Source organism: Neomonachus schauinslandi, unplaced genomic scaffold, assembly GCF_002201575.2.
Source record: "Neomonachus schauinslandi unplaced genomic scaffold, ASM220157v2 HiC_scaffold_49, whole genome shotgun sequence".
Classification (NCBI taxonomy): Eukaryota; Metazoa; Chordata; class Mammalia; order Carnivora; family Phocidae; genus Neomonachus; species Neomonachus schauinslandi.
The window spans coordinates 7,227-30,549 of NW_025408751.1; the positions used below are offsets into that span (position 1 = coordinate 7,227).

The following is a 23,323-nucleotide window of genomic DNA, read 5'->3' on the forward strand; positions in this document are numbered from 1 at the left end:
AGCATGTCAGTCATTTCCAAAAACACCGCAGGAGGAGGAAGGATCTCTATTGTCAGGAACCGAAGAGATGTTAGATAAACATCGTCAGACTTTATTTGGAACTCGATTCCAACGATCTGACTGTAAAAAAGAGAAACAAAACAAAAAACAAACCCCAAAAGCTTGTAAGACAGGGAAATTTGAACGTTGACTAGCGACGTGGTGGTATTAAGGAGTCACTGCTCATGGTAGTGGTGTTTTCTTGCAGTTTTAAAACCCGGTTTCTCTTCTGAGGATGCCTGCTGACACGTTTGCAGAGGGAGCGAAGAGATGTGTGGGGCTCGTGTTGTGACGGTCGAGGGAGGGGTGGGGTGGGCGGTGGAGAGCAGGCGGCATCCGGAGCTCGGCGCCGGGTCAGGATGCAGGTGAAGTGGGAGCACAGAGCTCAGGGCTTCAGGGCTGGCCAGGAACTGTGCTGAATTACCCCAGGACCGGCCCGCAGGCGTTCCCCTGGTTTTCCATGAGCTAATCAGGCTTGCCCGAGCGTCTTCCTTGTGGCGTTCCAGGTGGACGGCTGACATCTGGAAAGACCAGTCCTCATGATGAAGTTTTGCTGAAAACCTGCTGAGTTCATCAGCACATGACATGGGGTTGATACAGTGTTTTCCGTACAGAAGTGCTTGCTTCATGTCTGCCTTCCCCGGGGGCCAGAGCGCTGGAAGACAAGGTGCCCTCCCGTCTCTACCACGGCCTTGACCTTCCTCGGGCGAGGAGGAAGGCGCCCTGAGGCTTAGCGCCCTCCAGGAGCGTAAGGCGTCCCTCCAAGTAAAGAGACGGGGTCACACGCTTAAAAATACGACTGGACGAGACTGTGGTTGTGATTCCTTCTGGAACATTACTGTGTCAGGTGTGCTGTCTGGGGCCGTTAGAATGGGCAGGTTTTCCAGATGTTTCTGGCGTGAACCCGAGACGAACGATCGACGGGTTCCTATCGATTTGGTTGCGGTCCAGCCTCCTCTTTTGTTGATTTTGTGTGTGCACATCTGCGACCTTGCTAGAATGTGTTTGTCATCCCAAACCTGCCGTCCCTGTGCGTCCAGGGTCACCCGTGGACACGCGCAGGACCCGCCGAGCACATCCGCAGCTGAGGCGGACCCCGGGCGGCGTCCCCTCAGCCCTCCCGCTCCGTGTGAACACCTGTCCTTCCCGAGGTGTGTGCAGGGACACGTGGTTTTGCATTTCTGTGCTTTTTGTCGGTGGTTTCACTTGGAAATGGAACCACGTGCGCGTGGGTGTGTCTGGTGCTCTAAGCACACGAAAGCTGTGCGGCCGGTGCTCACGGTGAGGGTGACAACCTCACGACCTGCAATAGCAAGACTTGAGGGCACTGATAAGGTGTTGATGGTGGGTCCTCAGGCCGTTCCGTTGCTGTGTTGGCGCCTGAGAACTCCCTTTACCCCTGACCTGCCCATCAGAGAGCGCGGACTCCAGCCCACGTTCGCCGCCTCCCCGTGAGCCTGTGGTGGGCAGTTCCCGTGGTGTTTTGGGGTGCCAAGGAGTAGGGAAGGAGGCTGTTACCGTGGCACCGGAAGAGCTCCCTGGGATCCCGAGTCCCAGCCCTGCTGCGTGCCCCACCGTGCCCAGCCTGGTCCTCCACTCCGTCTCGAACCCCAGTGGGTTCGGGAGGGTCCCCGCCCAGCAGGCTTCTGCCCCTGGGCTGGACTGAGTGTGGGTGCGTGCTGCTGTGATCTGTGTCATTCTCCCTAGGATGGCGACAGTCACGTGTCACACGCTGTCCACCCGCTTCTCACTCGGTCAGCCTGTCCTTTTAAGCAGTCGGGATCTGGGACGTCTGGGCGGCTCAGTCAGTGAAGCATCTGCCTTGGGCTCAGGTCACGATCCCGGGGTCCTGGGATCGGACTCCCTGCTCGGTGGCGAGTCTGCTTCTCCCTCTCTCTCTGCTGTTCCCCCTGCTTGTGTTCCCTCTCTCTCTCTGACAAGTAAATAAAATCTTAAAAAAATAAAAATTAAAAAATGGTTGGGATCTGTAGGTGGTTGTTGAATTGAAATGCCTGTGGCCTTGCGGAATGCTAAGCCTCACTCACTTTCACACTTCCTTGCGTCTGAAACGGACGGCTGTGTCCGTCTGTCTTGGCGTCCTGTCCTGTGGCTGGGGTTCCCCTGCTCTCAGCGCACCCTCTGAAATTCCCCATTTGGCCACCTCCGAGTGTTGTGAAAGCTTGATGGGACGGCCGACCTCCCCTGTGCTCTGGGTTTGCCCCGTCCTGCAGCTGTCCTGTGGGGTCCGGAGGAGCCAGGGCGCTGGGGCCCTGCCCTCCCAGGACACGGACACGCCTTCAGAGCTGGAGCAGATTTCTGCCCTTTTTAGGCTCATGAGTTGTCGGTTTGTGTGGTATTTTGTTAGACTCTGCGGTGACAGCAGCCAGTGCATCTGGCCAGAACCGGTTTGGGAGTGGACACAGTGGGCGTCCGGTCTGTGTCCAGCCCACGTCTAGTCTGTGTCTGGTCCACGTCTGGTCCATGTCCGGTCCACGTGCAGGGTGATGGACGATGTGGTACAGGATCGGAGAGGAAGGTCCGAGTGCCCGGCCAGGGGCAGTGGGCGATAGGCATCGGTCGTCCAGAGCAAAGGGGGCGTCCAGCCAGTAGGGCAGCCTGGGATGACTTCATTTATTTAAATCATTTAAATTTTTTTTTTATGGAATGTAGTCAACGTGCCATGTTACATTGGTTTCAGATGTAGAGAGACGTAACAGGTCCATACGTTACGCACGCCGTGTTTACCGCGTTATCTGTAGTTACTGTCACCTCACCACTGACTGTGTTCCCTGTTCTGTGCCTTTCGTCCCGTAACTTGTTCACTCCGTCACTGGAAGCCATGCCTCCCCCTCCCCTTGACCCATTTGCCCCCTCTCCCCGCTCCGGGCACCCATCCATTTCTTCTCTGTACTTATGGGTCTGATTCTGCTTTTTGTTTGTGCGTTTGTTTTGTTTTTTAGATTCCACATGTAAGTGAGATCGTATGGTGTTTGTCTTTCTCTGTCTGAGTCATTTCACGCAGCATAATACCCTCTAGGTCCATCCATATTGCTGCAAATGGCAGGATTTCATTCTTTTCTGCACCTGAGTCATATTCCACTGTATATGTGTGTCTCTGTGTGTGTGTGTGTGTGTGTGTGCATACCACTTCTTTATCCATTCATCAACCAGTGGACACTGGGGCTGCTTCCATATCTTGGCTGCAATAAGCGTAGGGCTGCATACAGCTTCTCAAATTAGTATTTTGCTGTGTCTAATAAGAGATCGTATCCAAAATATATAAAGAACAACTCAATACCAAAAAAACAGCTAAGTTGATTAAGAAAATGGGCCAATGACCGGAATACACATTTTTCCTGTGAAGACATCTAAATGGGGGACAGACACATGAAAAGATGCTCGTCATCACTCCTCATCAGGGAAATGCAGATCAAAGCCACAATGAGATACCACCTCACACTTTGTCAGAATGGCTAGTATCAAAGAGACGAGAAACGGCAGGTGTTGGCCAGGATGCGGAGAAAGGGGAACAACTGTGGGAACATTCCCACTGTTGGTGGGAATGCAAACTGGTGCAGCCGCTCTGGACAACAGTATGGAGGGTCCTCAAAAAACGAAAAATGGAAATACCATGTGATCCGGTACTAACCCTAATGGGTATTTATCCAAACAAAGTGACCTCATTCATTTGGTTCTTGGAAGGCAAGATAAGGTTTAAGCCCACTCAGCAAACCTCCAGGGGGCTCTCACTGTGGCTCCAGCCAGAACTCACCTGCCGTTTGCATTCAACATGAATCTGTCTTTTCTTTCCTTTTTTTAGAGAGAGGGGATGGTGGGGGAGGGGCAGAGGAAGAGAGAGAGGGAGAGAGAATCTCAAGCAGGCTCCACACTGAGTGCAGAGCCCGACACGGGGCTTGATCTCACAACTCTGAGATCACGACCTGAGCCGAAATCAAGAGTCGGACGCTTAACTGACTGAGCCACCCAGGTGTCCCGCATCTGTCTTTTCTGGAATGGGATCCTTGCTGTCTAGCATGTAACTCCACACTCAGTCTTATGTTTACCACCTGCCCTCATTGTACATCTTCCCCTTTGTGTTGTTCGGCTCCACCGTTTACAGGGTGTGTGTTTGTGTGTGGGGGGGTCCACACGCATGGTAAGTGCTGGGCAAGGTAGGGATTGAAGTTAGCTGTTCAGTGAATTGCCTCTGTCAGGGGGGCATCCGTGGGGATTATAGGATCTAACCTGTGGACTCCCTGATACCCAGTCTTACTCCTACGACCCCTGTTACAGCGTCGACTTCAGCCATGCTGGAATCATTCTCATGGAGGAGCTGCCGCAGCGTCTGATGACCCCGCGCTTTGCTCCTCCTTGTCCTGGTCTGATAGTTTGCATTTCCATCGGTCTCCCTCTGCACACGAACATTTCTTGTGCACGCTGTTTTCCCAGCCTTTTTAACCTGCAGTCGCAAAGGGGAGACAGGCTCTCATGTGGGGTCCCAGGTGCCCTTCTGAGCAGGGGGCTGTTTCCACACCTGGGACTCCACATGCCCATCTGGCTGCATACAGTCAGCCCGCACTTCCTGCAGGGAGAGGGCAAAGCTGGGAAGGAGCAGGGGTCCCCGGGGAGCGGCGGGCCGGCATCTCGGTCCTCACGCATGCGTTCAGTGAAGCCAGGTGCTGCGCTGTGCACGTCCTGGCCGCCCAGGAGGGCCTGCCGTTTCTCTTGTCACGGATTTAGCATCCTGGAGATACTCGATCTTTGCTCCAAGCTCTGACCTGGGGAGCAGATGGGGGGACGCATCCACAGGAGCCCCGAGGCGTGTCCCTCTCCTCCCTGCTCCACTCCTGGGGACACAGTTTCCCCTGTCCCGACACCTCGAATCCCTCTTCAGGCTTGCCAAGGCAATTCCATTCTGGTCCGCTCCTCACCTTTCGGACCTCTGTCCCCTTTGGAGCACAGGTGTGTGCAGTCCTGGAGGTTACAGGACGCCTTCCAAGAGACGGGCTGTAGGAAGTTCTCCCGACAAGAGAAAACAAAGCAAATTGCCCTTGTAGGTGATTATCCCGAGGCAGCCACTAAGGATGCTGAGAAGTTGTAAACTGTAGGATGTTTATCACAGTACCACCTGTGGGAGACAAACGTTCAGGTGTACGGGAAATTGGGCTCTAGCTGGACTCTGGATACCATGCAGCTGTTAAAAATTACTTTGTGGGAGAAAATTTGAGGATTATATTATAAAATTGAGGAATATAAACTTTCAGATCCAACCAGGGCTGGACATCTGGCCTCCTAGAGTGTAGAAAGGAGAGAAAAGAGATTGGTGTGTGTAGAAGGCATTGCTGGTCTGAACCTGGTCATTGGCCCATGATGCGTTCCCGGATCGAAACTCCGGAGTGTAGAGGCTGCGTCTGAACATCAAGGGAAGTGGGACTCTCGGTGCCGGCGAAGCTGAGCTTTGGCAGAAGTCCCAGTCGATGTCCCGTCGGTCTGTCCGTGTGGGTCCCTCAGCAGGGGCAGCCGGCCTCGGGCCCCGGGCAGGGACCTAGGGCAGCCATAGCTTCCACTGATGAGCCATGTGACCTTGGTCAGGTTGGGTCGGGCGCCAGCAGCTTTATTTCCTCACAGGTGAAAAGGAGACAACATTTCAGTGAGGAATTCACAAGATCGCGTGTGAATGCCGTGCAGCGTGTCCTATTCCGTACGCAGTAGGTAGGGTGACGTTATTTGGGGTGGGCTTTGTGGATAGGGTCGATCCCAGGAAACTGCTTTCCTGATTTTATCTGTGTTCTTTGGGCCCAGCACCGTGTCGTCGTCTCGGTCTTGTGCCCGGGCTCTTGATTGTCGGAGAATAGCTCGGACGTGCAGTCTCCTTAGTGCGGGAGCAGCTTGGTTAGGAAAGCCGACAGGGCGTTTCGGGGCGAGCTTGTCCGTGGCTGGGCTGCCAGGAGCTCACCCGGGGCTCAGGACCGCCCCGGCTCAACGTCTTCCCCCGCTCACAGGTGAGGACCCGAGGGGACAGGGTGAGCCGGCGCCTCCAGGACGTCCTGTCTGTGGAGACGGAGCTGGGCTTGGAGCCCAGTTTCTCCTGCCGAAGGTGCTCTCCCGGGGTCCCCACGCTGAAGTGACAGGACGGTGCCAGAGGCACCATTTTGGGTGGCATGGAGGAGGCCTGTGGGTCGTGCCCTGTGGGCCACGTCCTGTGGGCTGTGTCCTGTGGACTGTGTCCTGTGTCCAGTGAGTCGTGTCCTGTGGGTCGGGGACTGTATCCTGTGGGTCACGTCCTATGGACCGTGTCCTTTGAGTTGTGTCCTATGGACCGTGTCCTTAGAGTCGTGAACTGTGTCCTGTGGGCTCTGTCCTATGGGTCGTGTCCTGTGGGCTGTGTCTTGTGGGCAGTGTCCTATGTCCCGTGGACTGTGTCCTGTGGGTTATGTCCAGTGAATCATGTCCAGTGGTCTTGTCCTGTGGGTCGTGGACTGTGTCCTGTGGGTTGTGTCCAGTGAGTCAGGTCCCGTGGGCCGTGTCCTGTGAATCGTGTCCTATGAGTCATGTCCTGTGGGCCCTGTCCTGTGGGCCATGTCCAGTGGGTCGCGTCGTCTGTGGCTTGCCCACATGCTCCCACAGTGTAGGTCCGTGGACCCCCACTCTGTCGCCGCACCATCTCCCTCCTCAGCGACGGGACCAAGTTCTGTGGGTGCCACTCCTCTCTCCTGTCCTCTTGGTTGCCCAGACCCCCTGCCCGGCCTCAGCAGCTGCCTGCACTCCTTCCCCTGCCCCCTGGCCTCCGTGGACAGCCTTGGTGGCGAGAAGAGGACCCGCTAATAAAGTGGACGCTTACCGAGGGCACACCTCGTGCCGGGGAGCGTGATCTCACGCGACATTTCTGCACTGAGTCATGTTCTCTGACCATCCCCAGTGTGCAGGTGGGCACACGGAGCCTTCCAGAGGTCAAGTGTCTGTGGCCTGCAGGCGTTCTGGAGCATAGCCCTGGCTTACCGCAGGACCCCCGCCTCCCTTGGCCCCGCACTTTGCAGGCCCGTCCTCCCCAGGTGCTCCCGGCTCCTCCTGGCCCAGCTCCACCCTGGAAGGCCCGCCGTTTCTGCCGCTGGACGGCACTCCTGTCCTGCAGCCCCTCGGGGACACCGTCACCGCTGTGCTGTTCTGTGGCGCTTCCAGGCCTGCCACCCAGCCCCGCAGCCCCGCCGGGAGCTGTGTGGCTCATCGTGCTGGGGCGATCCTGAGTAGTGGGGCCTGGTTTGGATGGAGCATGGGTGTCCGATGCTGGCCGGGGAGGAGGCTCGCTGGATCGTCCCGGGCATGTGTGAGAACAGACGGGGCCGCCGGAAGGCCCTGGTCCACCTGCCAGCGGTCAGGTGCATGGGCTGGCCATCCTGGGAACCCCTGCGGTGCCCTGCTCATGGCGACAAAGCTGTGGTCCTGGACTGGGCAGCTCGGTGGGCGCACCGGGCCCCCTTCCCAGGACCATGAGCCCTGCACTCTGGGATGTCCAGGTGGGGGGGGGGCTCCCTCTTGGTCCACACTTGTCAGCCTCTGAGGATCCTGGAGGCTCGGAGCTGGCTCTTCCACGGGGCCGTCTGTGGTGGGAGGCCTGGGCCTCGGAGCTGAGTTGGGACTGATGCTCCCAAGAGTGAAATGCAGTTTGTCTGCAGGTCTGCTGACCGGACAGGTGAAGGGATGGCTGTCCCCACGCTCTCTCTCGGGAAGCCCCGCTGTCCTGCAGGAGCTGAGCCACCTGAGGCAGAGACCCCAGCCTGTGGGCTCGAGGGCTCCCTGAGCGTCGGGGCTGGAAGGAGACCTTGCGTGGCTCCCTCTGCAGCAGGCCCCCGGGTCCTGGTGCCGGGGACAGGATTGTGAGGGCCCTGCAGGACCCACCATGCCCTCCCCGTGTCCTCTTTACGAGGACAGGTGTTCTCATGAAGTGATCGATTAAAATAAAAGAATCAGTGTGTGTGAGGCGTCATTATCGATGAGCCCACTTGGGTCTCCCTCTGAATTTAAGGGACATGACTGGCCATTTGATAACGAAATCCGGCTGGTTGCCAGCATAGACCGGGGCGGTGGGGGACGGCGCTCTGCTGTGGGCCCTTCCTCTCCTGATTCCGAGTGACGTGTGACCCCGCTCCATCCAGCCTCAGACAGGCCGGGTGCCTGTCCCACTGTCTGCCAGACGTCCAGCCCCATCTCTCTTTCTGTTTTGGCCTCCAGGAGACTTGGAGCCCAAGGGGCATGTGCGTTAGGAGAGAGCTCTTCTCTGGTCCAGCAACACACTTGGAGCTTGCTTTTGTGTCCGCTTCGTGGTTTTGTGTGAACGTTAAGGGGCAGAAGGAAGGTGGGGGAGGGCGGAGGGCGGGCCCAGGCACCCGTGGGGCTCAGGATGCTGGCGGGCGACCTGCCCACCCAGGAATCAATCTGTGGTCGGTTGGTCTTGGGGCGGGGGGCTCTTTGGACACCGGAGACCCCTCTCTGGGCCCCTGTGTCGACGCCCCCCCGGAGGGCGGGTGTGGGGTCCTGAGGACATGGCCCCCGCCCAGCGAGGCCTGTCCTGCTGGCCGTGGGCCCTGCGGGGCCTCAGGAGGCCGGGCAGCCAGTTCCTTTGCCCTGCGTGCAGGCGTGCGTGCTGCCGCTGGGGCTGGGCGTGCCTGCCGGCTCTGGCACGGCTGCCCTTGAGACTTGCCCAGCCGCAGCGGGGCGGGCACTGTCCACCTGCTCTCGGCCCCGCCGCCCCGAGGCCAGGCGCACGGAGAGGGCGCGGGACTCCGAGCAGGGAAGGGGCGAGGCGGTGGGAGGGAGCTGCTTCTGGAAGGAAGGAGAAGCCCTGGCTGGCCCCTCGGCAGCACGGTGAGTTCCTCCCTCTGTGGGGCCGCCGCGGGCTGCTGCGTGCTCTTGGCATTGGGTCAGTCCCTGGCGCCCCTCCTCTGTCCGCTCGCGTCCTTGTTCTGCAGCGAAGGGGCAGTAAAAGTTCCATGTGGCGCTGCGTGGGATGCTTCCCCTGCTGGGGACCCCAGACGGGGGTGAGTGAGAGCTCGGTCCCCCGCCCCCCTGTGCCGGGGACCTCCTTCCTCCTTGCCGCGGGCCTTCTCCCCCCACCCGGCGTCCTGCGTCCCGTGTCCGTCCGTATGGTGCAGGCCCGCCTACGCACCCCAGAATTCTGAGTAGTTGGTGACAAATGATCACAGATAAAATCTCAGACTGAGCGAGACCTTGCTTCTCAGAGGAGCTTGGGGACAAAGTGACGTTGTTGTCATTTCCTAACTTGAGCCTGGTGTGTCTTTCCTGGAGAGTGCCCAGGAACTGCCGCCTGGGGTTGAGAGCGTTAAGAACAGTTCGAGGTGGGCGCTCCTGAGAATGACTTTGTTTCTGGTGTTCTCCTTCTGGAAGGGAGGAGTGTCTGTCTGTCTGGCCGGCTTTGGGAAGGTTGCTCGTGGGCGTCTTGTTTCTTGGGTGGCATGGGTGGTTCCGTGGTCGCACCGGGCGCTGCATTCCGTGTGGACTTCCCGGGGGGGGGGGGCTGCCTTTCTGGGGCCAGACCCCCCCGCCCACCTGGCACCCAAATGCGACGGCCGTGTGCGCGGCTGATGTTTATTTAGCGCTTGTGTTTGGTCAGCTCCTGTTCTCAGCCCTATACCCTATTTCCTTATCGAATCCTGGCGACACCTCCGCTTTCCAGAGGAGGAAACTGAGTCACAAAGGGTTGCGTCAGTCTCTCCAAGGCCAGGCAGCCCCGGGGAGCCGCAGGGCTGGCTTCAGACCCGGGCCTCGGAGTGGGACGCGCTCGACCCCTGCAGCCCGCCTGCCAGGCCGTGGGTGAGTGACATGACCTTCAGGTGTGGCAGCCGGGCGGGGCTGGTGGTTGCTTCTGAAAAGGGTTTTCCACGTATTTTTTTCCATTTGCCTGTGCGGCGCGCTTCCGTGGGTGCCTCCTTCCCGAGGGCACAGCTGGCCTGCTCCCTGCCCGGCCCCCAGCCCGAGGGGCCCTGCTTCCTTGTAAATCTGGCTTCAGTTACGCAATCGTCCCTTTTGTTCCTTTTTACGGAACTGTTCCCGCTGGGGTTTTCAGGGCCCATCAGCACGGCGGGCCCCACTTCTCCGGGGCCCCTGGCGTCCTCCCTGCGTTTCACACCTTGCAAAGGGACGCTCTTTGCTCTTCCCCGAAGAGCCAGAGAGGGTGAGGGGAGGCGGGAAGCAGGGGTGCATGCAGCCTTTCATCTCCAGCCCCGGGGGCCTGGTGCTGCCCTCCCCTCCATGTGAGCAGGAGCGAGGGGTGAGCTCCCTGGTGGGCTCAGCAGTCTGCCTGGCCAAGAACACCCTGCCCCAGGTCCCTGTCTTCAGGGACAGGGATGTTCCCGTGAGGCTGCGCACAGTGTGGTTGCGGGAGATTCCAGGGGAGAGCATTAGCGGGAACGCTGTTAGGGTGGCCCCCCGTCCGTGAGCAGGGCGCGCATTGGACAGCGCCGGGGAGCCATGCTGTTCTGTGAGCCTTCCTCGGTCTCCAAGGTCTGTGCTCTGCAGGGGACAGTCTCTTTCCCCAATGTCGTCGATTCCCCGTGTCGTGACCTTGCCAAGGAGGACGCGCAGACTACTTTTCACTCTGCTGCTCTTTGAGGTGCTAAGTCTGTTCAGGCCCCTCAGGTACGTTGACTTTTGTTATCCTAAGAATAAAGCTAACCAGGTACTTATTACCAAAACGCAAAAGCAGGATCTCTGTGCCTCTGACATGGCCAGATCGTCCGTCGGACATGTTGAGGTTAGCGGTTGGCTTATTCCCTCCTTCCTCCTGCAGACCGCGTGCTCCGCCCACTGCTAGGGACAGGATGTGGCCCCAAAGGCTGAGCGGAACGTGGGAGCCAGTGCCCCTGCGGGTCTTCGTGGCAGAGGGTGCAGAGCATGGACAAGAATGCACACAGCCAGCTATTTCTGTGCAGCTGAGATCTGGGCCCTCACAGGACTATAAACAGGACCAGGGATCAGGGGCTGCTTCGCTGGGGAGGCGATGTGTGAGCTGAGAGGTCTAGGATTAATAGGTTAGGCTAAGCAGGTGAGGCTTGCCTAAGTGGGTGGGGAGCATTCCAGACCTGTAGGGCATGTGCAAAGGTCCTGGGGCAGGAGGGGTGGAGTGTGCTTGGGGGACTGGAAGGAGGGTTGTGGGACAGGAGTGGAGAGAGAGAGGCTGCCCTTTGCCCACAGCGGTGGGATATGGGGGCACGGCGCCAGCATTAGCTCCCGTCCACATGCAGGACTGGTGCCCACGCCAGCCCACATGGGGACACTGCCACTGCGTGAGTCTCCTTAGGCAGGTCTGCTCCGTCCTCCTGGTTTGCGCGAGAACACGCAGGAATCGCAGATGCTAACGACGCGTTGCTCCTCGCCCACCCTGCTCTGGCCCCACAGCGCCCCTGCAGAGGGCTGGCTGTACCTAGTAGCCCATTTTACGGATGAGGAGCCCGAGGCACCTGCCCAAGGTCACACAGCCGGAGCCTTCAGAGTCCTCACACGGACACTTAGAGACAGGCCTTCCTTCCCTTGCAGGACTGGCCATCCCTGTGTGGCCCTGCGGTCACAGCCCCCAGAGGGGCGTGGTGTGGTTCTACCCGCCGTGTGATGGGGGCTTGCAGTCAGTGTCCTCCCTCTGCCTTCCCGTCCGGGGCTTGTCCTCACCGCCCTCCCCACCCCTGCCCCCCGAGCCCGGTCCTTCTGTAAGCCAGCCGGGTGGCCCTTGTGCTCTGCTAGCCACGAGGCATGGGTGCAGATGTTTGTTTCAGTGTCCCTTTTCCCGGAAGCCCATGGGAGAGCATCAGCTGCCGCTGCGATACGAGATGGGGAGATCCACACGTCAGTCGTGTCTTTTGGCCTGGACAGCAGTCCTGTTTAGGGGGGAATGCGGTGCCCCGACCCCAGTGCCCTGTGCGTTCTTCCCTGAGATGCAGGCCTTGAATCTTACAGTGAGGGCTTCGGAGCATTCGTCTTGTGCCCACACGGCCTGACTTTGGGCATCCTTTAGCTACAGACCCAGTGGTGCCCACGGAGAGGGGAAAGGGGGGATGGGCTCCCTGCCATCCTGCTGATCAGGTCCCAGACAAGATCAGCGATCAGTCGCACAGCTCCCCAGCCTTCCTTCCGTGGGTCTGTCCTCTTAGAGAGGGGCCAGGTTATGAGCTGCAAAGCCATGGTACTGCAGGGTGTGGGGTTCTGTAGGATGGGGCGGTGGGGGTGGGGTTCTGGAGGAGAGTGGGGTTCTGGAGGAGGGTGGGGTTCTGGAGGACGGGCCAGGTGTTTCCTGCCAGCCTTGCGTGGTCCCTCACCCCCAGGTGAGGTAGGGACTGGGGTTCCTGTTCTGGGAAGACAAGGAGTGTGGCTGAAGCTGGGGCAGGTGAAGGACCTGCCCACGATCATAGGGTGCAAAGTGGCCGAGCCCGTGTTGCCCGAGGAGCCTCGTCCCTTGACAAAGCCTGGACCAGCTCCACCCAAGAAAAGGCATCCAGCCCTGCCTTCTGGCCCCGGGGGAAACCGACTCGGAAGCGAGCACCAGGCTCAGTGGGCCTCTCTTAATAAAAGACACTTGTGTCTACATGCAGATCTCACGGTGGTCCCCGTCCCCTTCCGAAAGATGTCCCACGGCTGCAAAATTGCTTTCGCTGTGCCTGTTTCTTATATAAAAGTCACATCATTAGCCAAAGAAATGAGGGTCGATAATTGCAAAAGCGTGTTGAGCAAGACAGCCCCTCCAGGCCGATGGAATGACTGCTTACTTGGTGGAACGCCTGCTTTGCTGCTTGCCGGTGTGTCCCGGACGGCAGGGCTGGCCCCAGATGGCTAGGGAGGCCAGTGACTTCACCGGGGGCCCAGGACCGCTTTGGGGTCCAGCGGGGGAGCTCCCGGGCCATTGCCGAGATGCGGCAGCATGGGCTTTGCGGTTTACCTGTTGCAGGTGTAACCTTTGCCACAGATTCCACTGGCACCCCCTTGCTCTCGGGGTTCGTGGTGCCTTTAGAAGTTGCAGGCTGCGATAAGCGTGTGCCAAAGCGGCCGGGGGTGGAGGGGGCTGGGCCGGGCCGAGGCAGGTGGGGACCAGACAGGAGTGCAGGAAACACCTGCTATCTCTCCAGACGTGGTGTCGGTCCGGAAAGATTGGCGTGTCCTTGGAAGGCTCCCGAGGGAGGTGGGCGGGCCGCTCTCCTCTTGCAAAAGCACACAAGAGAAACGTGCAGCTCGGGAGGCCTGGGGTCTGCACGCAAGAGAGCTTTTCTTAAACTTCCCGAACGTGGTTAGGGTGTAGGGTTCTGGTGAGCAAGGGACCAGTAGACTTTTACTAAGTTGGTTTCTGGGTCGTTCCTAAGCCACGAACTGTGCTGTGGTGTATAAACAGGGGCCTGATTTTTGAGCCCCGAGAGCAGGTAGATTCTTCGCTTTTGAGTGAAGATGCACAGAGACAGGGAGCCCCGTGTCCCCCTCTGACCAGCGCCGTGTGCGGGCAAGTTTTGCCCCGTCACGTTGGTGGGGCGTGCCTCTCGTCCGCTGCCGGGCAGACCTTCCCGGCAGCCGAGGGGCTGCTGTCCCAGTGTATCCCAGCGTCCCCGGGTCCGGTCACTGGTGCGTCGTCTGCTTGGCTAGGTCTCCCCCCATTGGGGGGTGGTGGTGCACCCCGAGTCTCAGAGCCTGGCTGCTCCACGGGACCAGCTCTCCAGGAGAAGCTCTCCCGACCTCCTTGATGTTGGTCTGGCCCGGGGACAGGTCGGCAGCACGGGCTGTGGGCCACCAGGGCCGGGGGATTGAAGAAGTCTCGAGTTTGGCATGAGAAGTTGCTACAACACCATCTTCCCGAACGCCTTTTTCCCAGGCTGTGCAGCGAGGACGGTCCCGTCTGCTTTCCTGGGGTTCCTGCTGGAAGCCAGGTATCCCGGCAGGTGGGGCCGTGCTTGCTGACCTCATCAGCCCTCAGGGGACACCGTGCTGGTGGAACAGCGGACCGGGGTCTAGGGCCGGCTGACCTCTGTCCTTGGGACCCCCGTCACTTCCCCTGCATCACCTGTTGGCCACGCCCGTCCCCTCGCTGTCCCCAAGGTACAGAATGATGCCACTTCAGGGTTCGGGCACCGGCTGTGCTCTGCCCAAGACACACTCCCTTCAGGTGACCCCCTCCCCGCGGGGACCCCCAGCCCCTCCACGCTGAGCTGCAGCTATCACCCGAGGGCTGGGGGGTGTGGGCGGTGAGTGGTGGTTCTGGCCCGTCATCCCCTCGGGTGATGGGGGGGTTGGGAAGGTATCTGTGCTTTATTCACACACTTACGTGCGCGGCCCGTGTCTGGTGGTTTTCGGTCTGTGCACATCCGTTTGGTCTAAATTGACGTAGGGCACAGTGCAGCGGCTGCAGGTAGGCGTGAGGAGCCATGGGAGGGTGGGCAGGCCCGGCCTTCCCATCTCGCTGTGTGTGTGTCTGTGTGCATATGTGTGTGTGTGCATGCGTGTATGTGTGCATGTGTATGTGTGTCTGCATGTGCGCACGTGTGTATGTATATGTGTGTGCATGTGTGTATGCGTGTGCATGTGTGCACGCGTGTCTGTGTGCATGTGTGTATGCATGTGCGTGTGTGCATGTGTGCACGCGTGTCTGTGTGCATGTGTGTATGCATGTGCGCGTGTGCATGTGTGCACGTGTGTCTGTGTGCATGTGTATGCGTGTGCATGTGTGTCTGTGTATGTGTGCACATGTGTGCATGTGTGTATGCCTGTGCACGTGTACATGTGTGTATGTGTGCGCGTGTGTGCATGCGTGTGTGCATGTGCGTGCATGTGTGCGCATGTGTGTATGTGTGTATGCGTGTCTGTGTGCATGTGTGTATGCGTGTGCATGTGTATATGCGTGCATGTGTGTATGTGTGTGCATGCGTGTATGTCTGTGTGCATGCACGTGTGTGCATGCATGTGTGTATGCGTGTGTGCATGTATGTCTGTGCATGTATGTGTGTGCATGTGTGCGCATGTGCATGTGTGTGTATGTGTGCGCGCATGTGTGTGTTCAGCAGTCTGCCTTTCACACACGTATCTATGTGTCTATGTGCCTATCATCTGTCTGTCATGGATCCATCTGCCATCCATCCATGCCAAGCGATGCGGGTGGGGATTCTTGGGGGCCTGCTGGGACCCCTCAGGGCTGCTTCGGGGAGAGTGTGCCCAGCCTCCCTGACCTCCTGGGGGCCGCTGTCCTGTGCTGCTTGGGGTCCTGGCACCAAGGGAGCAGGCTCAGTCAGCCCCCAGACTCATCTGTAAGGGGACACGTAGGAGAGGCATGTGTCCGCCAGGGACAGCCAGCGGGCAAACTCTAGGCATTCTGTGTGCGGAGGAGGGCGCCCTCCAGGTCCTGTCTCTGCCTGGGGGCCCGGATCACGGCCTCTGGTTTGCAGTTGGCTTAGGCACGGTGTTGGTGTGACTTCTGGGGAGTGTCCATCTCCATTCCCGAAGTAGCCAAGATGAACTGGGTGCCCAGTGGGGTGCTGGTGAAGTGGGGTGTCCGAGCCTGTGAAGGGTTCCCCAGGCCCGGGATTGGCGGGAAGCAAGAGGGAGGGCTGGGGGATCTGGGCGTCCTGCCGCGCACATTCCCAGCATCACCCCCCTTCTGGGGGGGGGGGTTGCGCCCTGGCTGGTCCACAGAACAGGGCCAGGACACGTGGCAGGCCCCAGAGAGGAGCCGCCCTGTTGGGGGAAGGGCTCTCCCCACCTCTGCCGTCTTGGGCAAAGCCTTGCACACCTCTTGAGCCTTGGTTTCCCCGCTGCTGGAATGGGGAAGTGATTTTTACTCACGTAGTGGCTGGGCATGTGTCCCGAAGTCATACATACGCAGCCTTCGGGTATTGCGTTAACACACAGGCACACGGAAGGGTCGTGGAAATTGTAAAGCAAGCTGGAGCTTTTCCCTGTTCGATGGGCTTCTTAAACCATAGACACAGTGGTTAGTCGTTTTTTTTCAAGTATATACTAACGGTAAAGTTAATGGTAACCGTGACCTTGGTCGAGCGCTGCCTGTATACAGGGACAGGTCCGTCCCTGTGGGTCCATCCCACCGTGGATCCTGTCCTGCAGGCTGTTCTGGGAGCGTGTGGCTGGGGGTCCGCAATCCCCAGGCCGAGATGCCCTGACATGCCGGAGACCCTCCCTGGCCTTAGGATGAACCCATGGTCACCGCGTTTGACTTCCCACCTTAAACTGGACGGGCGGTGTCCTTCCTTCTTGGCGGGCTGCTGACTGGGGACAGGGGGACCGAGAATGACCCATGCTTTGTCGTTTGCAGGCTCCAGGGGGTTCTGCACCGTCCACTGCTCTCTGCCGTGCCAGACCACCCAGGTGAGTGGCCAGCCCCGTGCATAGCTCGTCCGTGTGTCCCTGCCCGGGGTCAGCTTGGTGTTACTTTATTCCATAGTCATCTTAAGTTTTCTTTTTCTTTTTTTTTTTTTTTTTTGACTTTAGGAATAAACGTTCAAAGGCGGTACATATCAAGTTTTTATTTATTTTCTTTTTCTGGGTGCAGCCTCCCAGCATTAAAGCCCAGATTGTGGGAAAGCGATTCTTTCCATGCACAGCTGTGGCATAATTGTGCAAGTGAACGTTGGGGGCGTTGCAGGGTTGAACCCAGCAGGTGCATTGAGCTCTGTCTGCCTGCGCCCCGACAGGTGCTTGCTGGGACGGCCATATCCAGCACTCCCCGCGGGGCGGTCCCTCAGGAGCTGCAGTTGGCGGAGAACGCGCATTGTGACTTTTTAAATCAATGTTTAAAAAACCTGATTTATTTTTTAAAAGTAATCAAAACTCTTTTGCGTCCCTCTGTAGTGCATAAGGTAGACAAAACAAAATCTTGGTGATTGTTTGCATCCTGATTTGAATAAATCAGCTTTAAAAATTAAGTTTATGATCTTGGATCTGATTGATGTTCCTTCTTTTAGGTATGGTAACGACCTTGTAGGTATTCCTAAAAAGCTTCTATCTTCTAGGAAGAAATACTAACATATTTATAAATGAAGTGATAGAATGTCTGGGATTTCTTCGAAGCAGGGTGATGGTGGAGGTAGCAGGGCGTGGGGGGCATGGGGGCTAATTTTGAAGTCGGATGGTGGGTACGGAGCGGTTCGCAAAACTGTTTTCTATGTTTTTGAATTTTTCCAAAATCAGGAGAGAAACACATAGAAAAGGGGCAGTAAATAAACAGACAACAGTCACAAACCCCCAGAGCTCATGGCCGTGACAGTCGGGGACCAAAACCAGCATCCTGCGTGTGTCCTGCATCCCTCCATTGTTTCGCCGTGGGGTGTCACCCCGTTGGGATTGACCCAACGCCTCGTCCCAAACACCCTCAGCCCTGAGGGCCTGTCCTCCCGGAGAAGGAAGGGGCGGAAGGGGCAAGGCTCTCGGCCGCGGTCCCCAAGCACTTCCTAGTGATGCAGGTGCAGCTGGGGCCCGTGGGCAGGCCCTCCCCTCTGCAGGCCCAGTGAACTTGGCAGTCCAGAGCTCGGTCCTCCTGCCTCCGTCCGCACCCCTGCCCTCCCACCCGCTGCCCCCACCCCCCAGGTGTCCTCAGCAGAGAGCCCGCACACAGCCCTGCTTGTTGGCCCGGCCGCCTCTCCTTCCCAGGGGAGGCACCCTGTCTTTGCAGCTGCCGACATCCCTTCCCAGGGGTCCCCTCCGCGGCCTCCACAGCTGCCCCAGGATGGGACACGGAGACCCGAGGAGCCCCTATGGGTGCCACCCAGCGGTGGCCTCTGTTCTCGCCATCCCCTGCCTTACGCTCCCCCCCACCTGGCGCCGACCCGACCCCAGGAGGGAGGACCAGGCTCCTCCCCCCAGGGTCCCTCCCGAGGGGCTCCGTCTGCAGCGGAACAGTGTGCTTCTCCTGCCGTGTATGCGCTGGGGTGGCTGGTGGTGCCGCAGACAGGACCGGGCAGGGCGTTCGGGCTTGTATGCTCCCGTGACCGGAGACCACGTGGAAGAGACTACAGAGGCTCCCGTGTGAGCAGCGCGGGCGGGCGCCTTGGCGTCCGCCACTCCGGGGACCCACCCCGCTCCTGACCGGCCCCCTCTCCTAGGCCCGTGGTGCTGAGCCCCACCATGGAAGACGGGCGCGAGCTGGACCTCACCTACATCACTGAGCGCATCATTGCGGTGTCCTTCCCCGCCGGCTGCTCCGAGGAGTCCTACCTGCACAACCTGCAGGAGGTGACGCGGATGCTGAAGTCCAAACACGGGGACAACTACCTGGTGAGTGGGGGGGGGGGGCCCTGGGGCGGGGGGGGGGGGGGGGGACGGGGGGGGGACACCGACGGTGAGGACAATGAGGGACGCCAAGCACGGGGACAGTGGGGGGGGACGTGGAGCGCGGGACAGTGGCGGACACGGAGCGCTGTAACTGGGACGACGCTGAGTTGCTGAAATGGGAAGCAGTCACTGAGTGTCTCGGGGTGGCTGCTGAGCCTGTGGGGGTCGGGGTCCCCTGCCTCTGTGCATCTGGTCCTCTGGGCCACCGGTTTCACGGAGGTGCTCTGGGGCTCCTCCCCCTGGGCCTCTTGTCCGCCGTGCCGCCTGCTGTGCCTGTGGCCGCTGCCCCGGGCGCCCTGCGGGTGGGCAGCCCCCCTGGTGTGGCCGGCGTGCGACATCAGACAGACCTGTCGGCCCCGGTGGGGGTCGGCATCATGGTGTCAGAGCCCAGCCTTTCCCTCCTGCTGACCTGAACCACGAGGACCGACGGTGGGCGCCCGGAAGCCGCTGTGCCCTGGGACGCGTGTGACGTGGTCGGAGGGAGCCCCCGTCTGGGGAGAAGTGTGGGCCAGCGTCCTGTGCGTCCCCTGGCTGCCCGGTGTGACCACAGTGAAGTACAGTCCCCGCGCTTCGCCTGCGCCCGCCCCCGCCCCCGCCCCCGCACGGCCTCCTTACCTGCTGAAGCTGCCGGGCTCTGTCCCGCCTGACAAACTGAGGTTGCCACCCTTTTGGATGACTACATGACTGTCTGCAAGAGCGGCCCAGAGGCAGAGCAGAACCGAGGGCACCCCCCCACCCCCAGCAGCCTGTGTCGGCCCAAGCGGTCAGTGCGGCCCAAGCAGCGCTGTCCTGGCCCCTGAGCACCTGCCAGTCCTCAGTGTGACCTGATGGCAGGCAGGGAAAGCGTGTCCCAGCCCAGAACCCAGACTTCTGCTCTGGGGGCCCCACATCTTCAGGACGGCAGCCTTCTGCCCGGGGCAGTCTACTCTGCAGGAACGGTCCCCCTCCTCCGGAATCCTGGCCCAGGGGTCAGCTCTCTCCTGGTCCCTGCGCCTGCCCTCCGTCCGCCCTCTGTTCACTGTCCCCAGATACCCGGGAGGGCCCTGGGCCCCGGAAGGCAGGGGCCTGGTCCTTAAATGGGACAGTGCAGCAGCTTGGTCCAGTTAGAGGGGCTGTGGACCTAGGTCAGGGCAGAGCCGCGCGCCCCAAGCAGACCTGCCCAGGCCCCCGCGCTCAGCTGTCTTTGCCGTGAGGGCACCTGATCTCCTCTCCCAGGCCTGCTGCAGCATGGTGGGGTCCCCGCCGGCTCTGGCCCTCGCTGCCTGCGTCGCACCCCGCCCCAGCAACCGGGCTTCCCCAGGGACGGCCGGTCCCGCACAATTCCATCCGCCATCCCTATGTATTTGTTCTATTTGTGTTTCATTCCATGACAATAACGTTTCTATATACGTTTCAATCTTTTACAATCCTTAGTCCCTGGAAGGCACACAGCATGTGAAGTATGAACGCCGTTTCCTCTTTGCCCTTCGAGGATGTGGACTTGTCTGATGGCTTTTTCTTTTCCCTTCACAGGTGTTAAACCTTTCCGAAAAGAGATATGACCTTACGAAGCTTAACCCAAAGGTACGACCTTAACCCTTTATGTTCTGAGTTCCGTCAGATGTCCCCGAAGCATATCTGCTCGTGCGAAAACAGTTCAAGTCTCTGTGGGATGTGACCTCGTAAGGGGTATCAGGAACTGTTCTTACCTGAGGGTTTTTTTGGTTTTTTTTTTTTTAAGATTTTTTATTGTTAAGGAATCTCTGCACCCATCATGGGGCTCGAACTCACCACCCCGAGATCAAGAGTCGCATGCTCTGCTGACTGAGCCAGTCAGGTGCCCCATGGGTCATTTTTAAATTAATTTCTTCCTTTTTTAATTTTTTTAAAGATTTTATTAATTTGACAGAGAGACAGTGAGAGAGGGAACACAAGCAGGGGGAGTGGGAGAGGAAGAAGCAGGCTTCCCGGTGAGCAGGGAGCCTGATGCGGGGCTCGATCCCAGGACCCCGGGATCATGACCTGAGCCGAAGGCAGACACCTAACAACTGAGCCACCCAGGCGCCCCTAAATTAATTTCTTTAGTTTGAAATAATTATAGATTTACGGGACGTTGCAGAATTATACAGAGCGATCCCACGTAGCCCCAGACCCAGTCTTCTCCAGTGGTAACACCACGCATTAACTAGTAATAAAGTGTTAGTGCCAGAAGCTGACGTTGGTGGGATCCATAGACCGTTTCTACCTCCAGGGTCTCCCTCCTGCTGCTTTCACATACTCCCCTCCATGCGTTCATCTTTTTCGTAGCAAAGATTTAGGGGAAGTCTTTAAGCTTGTGTATACATGTGAGTTAGGGTGTATGTCGTATATGTATTCCGTATGTCGGAATATTCTGAAGCTATTGGAATGAGAATATACGGTGCATTGGTGAATTGCCTATTTTAATGCTAGGTAACAAAAGTAGGATATAGAGGTCCTGGATAATAGCATCTCAGCTCTGCTCGACACATAGAAAAAAATCTAAGGGATTCATCAGTGTTGTAGCTGTTACCCCTACGTGGTGGAAGGGGTATGCGATATTTTCCAGCTTCCTGGCATTTTTCTGAAATTTTCCCATCATTTTGCACTATTTCTGTTACTTTTATAGAAGAGACCTCTCCCCTTAAGAAAAGGAAGGTGGAATAGGACGTATTTTGCATCGCTGGGGGGTGGTGGAGGGTGTCAGGTTGCTCGGGGAGGCTGTTTCCCATGCAAGGACACGCTGTGTTCCGCGTCATGCGGTGAGGACCATCTCTGTTCCTGTTCCGAACTATAACCTGGGCTCACGGTGCTTCCTCCCTCGTGGGCACGCTCCGGTCCTGAGAGGGGCATGTTTTCTTCAAGCACACGGGACGGGCCGCTCTCTGAGACATCATCCGCACGGTGTGTGGGGAACAGCTCCCTGCATTTTCCCAGACTGCGATTTCAGTCTGCACAGAGGAATTTTGGCAGCAGCTCCGGCCAAGAACTCCCGTTTCAGATCTGGCCCGGCCTCGGCCCTCCCCACGAGCCATGCCCCATTAGCGGCTCAGAAAGCCCTTTCTAGAATAGCCGTCCCAGCTGCTGGAGAGCAGATAAGATGGGGATGGACGTCTCACGGGGGCAACATAATCCGCCCCGTGTTCCTTCCCGGTGAGGGCTCCTGGCCACAACTCCCAGCAGGCTTTAGGAAAGGAACTCGCGGCAGGGTTTTGGTAGAGAGCCCGTCTCTCCTTGCAGATCCTGGACGTGGGCTGGCCGGAACTGCATGCACCGCCCCTGGACCAGGTGTGCACCATCTGCAAGGCGCAGGAGTCCTGGCTGAACAGCGACCCCCAGCACGTGGTGGTCATCCACTGCAGGGTGAGTGTGCCCCGTGCTCGGGGCCCTGCGGGGACCGCCTTTCACACCCATGTCCGGATCTGCCGGTGTTTGTCCTCACTCTCCCGGAGTTTGGCTCTAGAATTTGCAGGCCTCGGGTCGATGAATGCATAGCTGGACATTTTGAAACGAACGAAAGGCATGGACGATAGTGAACCATTTTATCTTTACGCGGTTTGGTTTTTTTCGGAAAGCCCTTTTGAGAAGGAGCGGCGAGGACGTGCGGGGCTGTCTGAGTCCTGCTATAGTTGATCCATCTGAGCCTGGGGGCGGGATGCTGTTTGCTGCGAACGCGTGGTCCTCGCCCAGCCGGCCGCTCGAGGGGGATGGGAGCTGGCCGCGCCCGGCAGGGTGGCCAACGCTGGCCGGGGGGAGGGCGCACCTCCGTCCTGGCTGCACCTGACCTCCGACCTCCTGGGAGCTTTCCTCTCACTTCTTCTGGTTTCTCGCTGCCTTCCTGCACTTCCCAGTCCTCGGGCCTGATAGGTGGAGAATAGGGCTCGACGGAACCCCGCTGTCCCGAGCGGGGAAGCCCCCCTGGGCCCCCCACGAAGGACGCAGACCTGCCATGCGGTGCAGCCTATGGGAGGCACTTTGGGAAGGGACGGTGCTCCCAGAAGGAAGGTGCCCCTCCTCACTTTGTACGTGACACACCATGTTCCTGTGACCCTTGGAACATCACGAACATGTGGACGTTTCCTTCTTGAACTGTCTCTTTTTCAGATCTTTGCACGTTCAAAAGCTGCAGGAAAATCCATTGCCTTGTGTAGTTGAGGTGCAGAGACCCTTCCCCTCGAGCTACGTTGGGCCGTCTGAGCCACTGTCCCCTAGGGGTTCTGAGACTCGCTCGCGTGAGGTCTGTAGGAAGGCGGCGGGCCTGGGCCGTGGTGTGCGGCGGGCCCCCGACTCTGAGCAAATCCTGGCAGGTGCACACAAATGGGTGTGCTGTTTCTTTCTCACTTTTCTTGCTTCTTCTCACACCTGACTTGATTACCTTCTCCAGCAAACAGTCAGGTCCCCCATTCGTTTTCTTACGAAATTACGTTCACTGGAGCCTTTTAGGGTCGCATTATATTAAGGATCTCCTTTCCAGATTTGTGTTTTGGTGCAATCTTCAAAAGAAGATAGGCTTTTTTTTTTTTTTTTTAAACCGGTTCTTGTCAGTTAAAACAAACTGCTTTCCATCAGGCTTGGCCTGGTGATTTGAGGATGCCCCTCCTGGAACTCAGTGCACAGGGCTTTCTGGGCAGCATTCCCTGGGGGGAGTGGAGCAGCCCAGCTACCTGGATCAGGTGAGAAATGCAGGTCCCGTTCACCCCGACCTGCTGCCTGCCGGGGTCCCCAGAAGATTCTGGCGTGCCGGACTTTGAGAAGCTTTCCTTAACCACGTGTCCCATTTTGGTCATTGACTTCACTTTTTAATGAAGTCGATTATAGTACCCTTTATAATATCTGCACCACAGGTGACAGACTCACTGCAGAGAGATCTCCAAAACACGTGCTGGTCCTACCCAACGCTTGGCTCTCTGGACAAGTCTTTTTTTTTTTTTTTTTAAATTAAAGATTTTATTTATTTGAGAGAGCG

The 23,323-nt window shown here is 58.3% G+C and overlaps 1 long non-coding RNA gene across 1 annotated transcript; it reads left to right on the forward strand.

Annotated features, from left to right (window-relative positions):
• Positions 1 to 8,852: 8,852 nt before the first annotated feature.
• On the forward strand, positions 8,853 to 18,228 carry LOC110592592. The gene is made up of 3 exons (XR_002481114.1): positions 8,853 to 8,901; positions 16,346 to 16,398; positions 18,132 to 18,228. It is a non-coding gene; the product is annotated as an uncharacterized LOC110592592 (long non-coding RNA).
• The last annotated feature ends 5,095 nt before the right edge of the window (positions 18,229 to 23,323 follow it).